The following is an 8,409-nucleotide window of genomic DNA, read 5'->3' as shown; positions in this document are numbered from 1 at the left end:
CAGAAAAGCAGAATTTATTCAATAATGAGACATAGACTTGGGGAAGCATTTCCATAGATCTTATTCTGTGTATTTTCTTATTAGCTTGAGTTACTATTCAGTTGGGTCTAGCTTTATCTTGTTTTCTGCAAAGGCAGAAAATTGCAAAGTAATACGACTGGCATAGAATGTAAATAATCAGAAAATGCTGTGCAAATATTAAATATATTGTTAATAAAATTGATGAAAAAGATAAAGCAATTCAAACTGACTAATTAGAAAATCTAAATGACTGACAACATTTCCAGTTTTGTGTACAGCTTTTGAAGGGTTTTTTTTTTCAAAGACAGAACTGCTCTATAGCATATTTATGAAGATGACATATTGAACACATATCCACCAAAATGTCTATGAAGTGGGAAAATGGAAATGAACATAACAATAAACTATAACAAATTTAGCTTATAACAATAAGCTAAAATAAAAAAAGGGTGCCATCAAGTGGGATGAGGTATTAGCATTCTCCTTAGAAACAGATTCAATCGGATACACCATATACAATATGGCTCTATATATGAGGTTTTCAAAAAGTTCATGGGAAATGTGCATATCCTTTAATTACATTTACGGTAATTTTATGAGTACTCTTCACAAATATGACATAAATAGCCTATGATATCATATTGTACACATATAGGCTCATGTGACTAGGAAATCTGCCCAAACCAAAATCTGCAGAGCAGGCCAGCAGGCTAGAATTCAGAGATGAGTCAATGTTGTAGTTTGAATTTGAAGTCAGTCTGCTGGTAGGATTTCTACTTGAAGGAAGACAGTCTTTTTTTATGAAGACCTTCAACTGGTTGTTCAAGGCCCACATCTATTCTGAAGAGTAACAAATGATTCACTCAAAGTCTACTCATCTAAAAATACCTTCACAGAAATATCTAGAATAATATGTAAAATCATAGCTGGGTATCACACCCTAGCAAGTTGAAACATAACATTAACCATCACATTGGGAATAGCATTGGATTGAGTGGTTAAGTTACTGCTTTGGAGGCCTGCATCCCATATCAGATAATTGGTTCAAGTCTCAGCTACTCTGCTTCTGAGCCAGCTTCATTCTACTTGCACCCTTCTAGGCAGCAGAGTGCTTGAGTCCTTCTACCTGTATGGGAGACCTGGATGGAGTTCAGGTCCCTGACTTCAGCTTGACTCAGCCCTGGCTGTTGTAGGCATTTGGGGATGAACCAGCTGATGAAAGAGCTCTGTCTGTCTCTGTCTCCTGGCCATTAAAATAAAATGAAAATAATGAAAACCTATCATCACAGATGGTGCTTGAAGAATATCTTTTTTTAAAAATGAAAGCAATCACATTTACTGAGAAAATATGGAATCATGGACTAGCATGTAAGAAAAAAGGAATGAGCTTGGATTATTTTTCAGAATCCAACTTGTTATCCACTGTAACACAAATACAAGGAGAAGAAAACAGTTGAACAAAAACTATTGGGAAAATTAACTTGATCTGTGTATTCAGGGCAGGTGGACCAGTTGGCGCCTCGCTCTTCTGCGCTTGAACTGAGCAATTAACAGCAGCAATGCTTCCTAACAGGCTACATCTCAGTATAGGCACTAGGGTGGAATGGAATGCGTAATACAGAGAAGCAGTAAGTTCTGACTCTTAGATAGATAAGGGGCCATAAGTCAGGGCGATGCACATCACACTAAGTGGCACATCCTACATTTACAATGATTAAGTAACATGAAACAGAAATTCTTAAACTCAAGAGATGAACTTACAATCAAAAATCATCAATGGTCTGCATGAGGCATGCAAGGACCTTTAAAAACAGATGTTTGAACAAAGCACAGGACAAGAGATTTCTTGGCACGTGGTAATAGCAGATCATCAGAACTGTAAATCAAGCAGGCTTTGTAAATCTAGTTGATGCTCTACTTTTATCCTAATGGAATCCATTAACGGCATTTTGCCATTAGTGTAATGTGACATATTGAAAATAAAAACAAAACGTAATAAGTGATATAGCTAGATAAAACATAAAAACCATCAATCAAGTGGGAAAACTATTTGGAATATGGATGTCAAAATCCACATTAAGGCTGCAACCCATACAGATACAGGCACACAGAAACTGGCTCTTGGTCTGGGTTCAGCCTACCTTGCTTTGTTCTTTGTACTTTTAGGGTATAAGCAAAATGAGAAATAATACAAGGCTAACCAGAGTACAAAAATTAACAGTATACCTTACTTTAATAAAACTAGCATCCCAAAGGCATACTTCAGTATCAGAGTGAATTAGAAATAAACTCAATATCTCTTAACCCCTCACTTGCCAAGGAAAACTGCCTATTTAATGACAGAATCAGGCAAAGGGAGAAAATATCCTCTGAGAATTGTGACATAAGGTGACTCTCATGAATTTACAATCCAATTCACTTTGACTGTGTGAAGCACATCACTCTAAGTGATGTTTGTAATTAAAGTGGTCCCACGGAAACAGTGCTTCTAGCTGCCAGAGTTGTAAGACAAAACCACAGGGAAGGAAATTCCCTATAAACTGGGCTTCAAAGAATTCTCACAAGTAAACCTACAAGGAAAAGGATCAGTTTACGGTAAAAATATAAGAAAATAAATCATTAAGACCTATATAAAGTAAGACATCATAAGTGAAAATCGACAGAAAGAACAGGTCAAACAAACCTTTACGAAATACACAACGCCATATTTATTAAAGCTTAAAAAAAACCCTTAAATATAAGTTCAGGTAACAAGAAACCAAAATTACCCAGAAAAAAAGAGCAAAGTATCCAGCAAGGCTTTTTAAAAATCAATAACTAATATTTAAAATAATCGATGGACAATTTAACAACAGCTTAGACAAAACTAAAGAATTTGTAGGGGTCAGTGCCGTGGCTCATTTGGTTGATCCTCCGCCTGAGGTGCCAGCATCCCATGAGGGCAGCAAATTCTAGTCCCAGCTGCTCCTCTTCCAGTCCAGCTCTCTGCTGTGGCCCGGAAAGGCAGTGGAGGATGGCCCAAGTGCTTGGGCCCCTGCACCCGCATGGGACACCAGGAGGAAGCACCTGGCTCCTGGCTTCGGATCGGCGCAGCACACCGGCCACAGCAGCCATTTGGGGAGTAAACCAACAGAAGGAAGACCTTTCCCTCTGTCTCTCTCTCACTGTCTATAACTCTACCTGTCAAATAAAAAAAAGAAAGAAAAAAGAAGAATTTGTAAACTTGAAAGTGGGCATTTGGCCTAGTGGTTATGACGCCAGTAGAGCACCTGACTGCAGCCTCCTGCTAACGCAGACCGTAGGAAGCAGTGGCTATGGCTCAAGGAATTGGGTTCTTGCCACGTATGTGGAAGATCTGAATGGGGCGCCCGGTCCCTAGTTCTGGTCCTGGCTCAGCCCAAATTATTGTGAGCTTCTGGGAAATGAGCCAGGAGATGAGAGTTCTGTCTTTCTCTGTCCCTCAAATAAATTTTAAAACATTACAAGAAACAGAATTTGTGAACTGGGTAATATGTAAAGCAAAGAACTCCACAATGAAGCAAAAGACCAAAATAAATGGAAAATATAAAATAGAGGTTAACACACAAGGAGGATAGAGTAAGAAATGCCAATATTTATGCCTAAATTGCCAGAAGATGACTAACATAGAGTAAATATTTGAAACAATGACTACTATAAGAATTTTCCTAATTTTTTTTAAAAAAATACTTCAGTGGGAAATTCAATATACTAAGTCTGATAAAAACAAATATATATTTAGCACTTTAATAATGGAAGTACTGAATGCCAAATCTAAAGATAATATAACATACAAAAATGTAGTGTTTGAAGAACAGTTATTTCGGGTCTTGATTTACAACACAATAGAACACAACACAATAGAAGTGAAAATACAGTGGAACAAAATCTTCACTGGGCTGAAAGAAATAGCAATCTAAAATATTTTACCAGATGCTTCCAGTAAGTGCAAACTAGTTTGCCACAGATCAATACTTCTTCCAAAGACAAACAGAATGTTCGGAAAGAAAACATCCAACAGAAAAAAAACTTGTTCAAATGTATTACAGCCCTACCCAGATAGCAAGGTATTGAGGAGCCAAACCCAGAGTAGTGAACTTGACATTTGTTGCCAATTTCCTAGCTGAGGCATTTTGCTGTCTTGGAAGCTGTTTCAAGACCAAGAACCAGGGCAGGGCTTTTTGGTCTCCTAAGACTTCCAGGCCAGCTCTCTGCTGTGGCCTGGGAGTACAGTGGAGGATGGCCCAAGTGCTTGGGCCCTGCACCCCATGGGAGACCAGGATTAGTACCTGGCTCCTGCCATTGGATCAGTGCAGTGCGCCAGCCATGGCGGCCATTGGAGGGTGAACCAATGGCAAAGGAAGACCTTTCTCTCTGTCTCTCTCTCTCACTATCCACTCTGCCTGTCCAAAAAAAATAAAAAATAAAAAAGTTACCTCTATCAATAGCAAAGACTATAGACAGAAAGTTCAGCAGGATCTCCAAGATATTCTCTATCTTGCTCCGAGTAATGGTTGCTAAGGAGTTTTCAGTTTGTGAGTAAGTCAGCTAAATGAATACAGATGAATTATTGGTCTTCTTCATATATGTCATAGTTCAAGATAATTATTTTCTTTTTTTAACTTTTATTTAGTAAATATAAATTTCCAAAGTACAGTTTATGGATTACAATGGCTCCCCCCCCATAACTTCCCTCCCACTCGCAACCCTCCCATCTCCCACTCCCTCTCCCCTTCCATTCACATCAAGATTCACTTTCAATTATCTTTATATACAGAAGATCAATTTAGTATATATTAAGTAAAGATTTCATTAGTTTGCCCCACACAGAACATAATGTGTAAAATACTGTTTCAGTACTAGTTATAGCATTACTTCACACTGGAAAACACATTAAGGACAGATCCCACAAGAGGAGTAAGTATACAGTGCCTCCTGTTGTTGACTTAACAATTTGACACTCTTGTTTATGGCGTCAGTAATCTCCCTAGGCTCTAGTCAAGAGTCGCCAAGGCTATGGAAGACTTTTGAGTTTGCTGACTCTTATCTTATTTAGACAAGGTCATAGTCAAAGTGGAAGTTCTCTCCTCCCTTCAGAGAAAGGTAACTCCTGCTTTGATGGCCCGTTCATTCTACTGGGATCTCGCTTCAGAGATCTTTCATTTAGGTCACTTTTTTTTTGCCAGAGTGTCTTGGCTTTCCATGCCTAAAATACTCTCATGGGCTCTTCAGCCAGATCTGAATGCCTTAAGGGCTGATTCTGAGGCCAGAGTGCTGTTTAGGACATCTGCCATTCTATGAGTCTGCTGTGTATCCCGCTTCCCATGATGGATCGTTCTCTCCCTTTTTTATTCTATCAGTTAGTCTAGACTATCACTAGTCTTGTTTATGTGATCCCTTTGACTCTTAGACCTATCAGTATGATCAATTGAGAACAGAAATTGATCAAATGGACTAGTGAGATCGCATTGGTACATGCTACCTTGATGGGATTGAACTGGAATCCCCTGGCACATTTCTAACTCCACCATTTGGGGCAAGTCCGATTGAGCATGCCCCAAATTGTATGTCTCCTCCCTCTCTTATTACCAGTCTTATATTTAACAGGGATCACTTTTCAGTTAAATTTAAACACCTAAGAATAATTGTGTGCTAATTACAGAGTTCAACCAATAGTATTAACTAGAACAACAACAAAAAAACACTAAAAGGGATAAAGTATTAAATTGTACATCAACAGTCGGGACAAGGGCTGATCAAGTCACTGTTTCACATAGTGTCCCTTTCACTTCAACAGGTTTCCTTTTTGGTGCTCGGTTAGTTGTCACAGATCAGGGAGAACATATGATATTTGTCCCTTTGGGACTGGCTTATTTCACTCAGCATGATGTGTTCCAGATCCCTCCATTTTGTTGCAAATGACTGGATTTCATTGTTTTTGACTGCTGTATTCTATAGAGTACATGTCCCATAATTTCTTTATCCAGTCTACTGTTGATGGGCATTTGGGTTGATTCCAGGTCTTAGCTATTGTATTATTTTTAAAACTTTTGCATAGTGAAGGCAAAATTTTCAGAAAAACGGATATTACATGTTACAGGAGACTCTCAATAAAGGAAGCTCCAAATGGTGTACTGTACTTACAAGTTCCTGCATACCTTCTTTAGCCTGCAGGGAAAGAAAGGATATGCACACTTATATTTTAAAGATGTAGGTAAGGTGATCATATATTGATAATAAATAATAATAACAATTTTATCTTGCCTACTTAGAAAAGAGAATCAAATAAAACAATGTACATAATTAGGGAGTAGGTTTAATTAGAATTAAACTGTCTTGAATTCTTGGTTAAGAAACAGTTGATGCTCATTACCTTTGGGTTTTTAAAAAGTAAAATGCATGTTGTAACTTTTTGCTCAGCTTATTGTGGAGAAAAAAAGGTGTAAAACTTCTAGACTAGAAGAAATAAGAGGGAAAATATAGGTGAACAATCCAGTCATTTCACAGGAAAACTAGTCAGGAAAGGGAAATAAAACATAAAAGGTAGAATGAATGAAAAGCCAAAAATAATGTGGTTCACATAAACCAAAATGTATCAGCAATTAGAATAAATATGAATAACTTGTTTCTCTAAAGCAGAAAAATGTAGAGTAAATAATACAAAAACAAAACCTAAGCATAAATTCTAAACAAAAATATTTAAAAGACCAGGGTATACAAAAGTTAAAAGTAATAGGATAAAAGTGAAATTGTAGTCAGATATTAACCAAAATAATACAATGGAAAAAATTAAGTAAATATCAGATAATATGGACTTTGAGGCAAAGGTATTAAGGTAAATGACAACAGTAACTTCATAAAAACTGTAAGTTCAGTTCACCATGAATTTACTAATTTTAAAATGCAGTCCTTTAGAACAGTGGAAGGCTTTTAATACACATATTTATTTTCCATTTTTCTGTATATTTTTATTCCATATCTGTTAAGATAAGATTGCATATTTGACTAAGTAACCAATAGATTAAGCAAATAAAAATCAGTAACACAGAAAATTTGAATAAGAGCATATAGGATACTGAAGAACAAAACAACAGCCTATACATTTGATTATTTTTAGCTTACACAAAATATTTTCAAAAATGGACTGCAAACTAGACAATAAAAGAAAAGAGATCACACAGATTTTTCTCTGATATCAACAACATTAAAGTAGAAATAAAGACAAAAAGATAGCTAAATAAACTGTATGTTTGAAAATCAGAAGCATAATTAAAATTTTAAAATATTTAGAACTCAATAAATACTACCTATCAAAATTTGTGGGATACAGTTAGAGCAATAATTTTGGACCTAATGATATTGTATTACATAAGAAAAATAACATTAATTAAGCTAAGTAACCATCATTAGAAAGTAGGAACAATAACACAGTAAGTTAAGAAAATGGACAAGTGAAAAGACTAGTGAAATTATCAGTTGGAAGAGGAATGTTAGTAGCATTAGAGATGGAGAAAAGATAATTCTACAAGTAATAGGAGTCGGAAGCAAATCACTGTGAATTGATTAGTATAGCAAAGTGAGAGTAAGGATGATTATAGATATTATCCACCAATTCTGGAATTAATTATAATTCTTTTCCTCTGGGAGTTGATGCACAACTTGGCCAAATGCAGGAAATGGAAGTGAAGTGGGCTACCATTTCTTGAATGCAAATATAATTTCTTGAATAGTCAGTACAGCATCATTCTATATGTTAATCTTATTACTTCTCACAATAGACATTTGAGATGCATCTGTTAATTTTCTAATTTGACCTAAGCTTCAAATCTATAAACTTGTCCAAAGCCACATAGCTATGTATGAATGAACTGAGATTTCAGTTTAGGTCTTGCATTTTAAAAGTCCATTAGTTCCAGATTTTGTTTCAGACCTGTTAAATTTAAGTTGCCAGAAAATCCTCTAAGAAATCTGGGCAACATTGCCTGTGATCTGATTGCCAAAAGAAACTTAAGATGAATATATGCTCCTGACAAACTTCCTCAGCATGTTACTGAACTGCAATTTGCAATTTTTGTGATTTGCAATTGCATTTGCATTTTTTCTCATGAGTCATTTTATTTTCCGCAATAACAAAATAGCACTTCTTTATCTGACAATGATCATAATGCAAATAAAAAGAAGGAGCTTGAGAAATATTCGTGGAACCTACAAACTCTGATTTCAATGCATTCTGCTTGTTGGTGTATGAATCACATGTAGAATTGATTACAACTGTGGAAGCTAAAACTAATGAATTACATTCAAATCCAATGTCCTTAAAGTCTCCCAAACCAAAATGAGTCATCACGCTTTTGGCAAATAAACTAGAGG

This window comes from Oryctolagus cuniculus, chromosome 1 (genome assembly GCF_964237555.1).
Source record: "Oryctolagus cuniculus chromosome 1, mOryCun1.1, whole genome shotgun sequence".
Lineage (NCBI taxonomy): Eukaryota > Metazoa > Chordata > Mammalia > Lagomorpha > Leporidae > Oryctolagus > Oryctolagus cuniculus.
The sequence above is the reverse complement of the archived record's forward strand: the minus strand, read 5'-3'. Positions refer to the sequence as shown.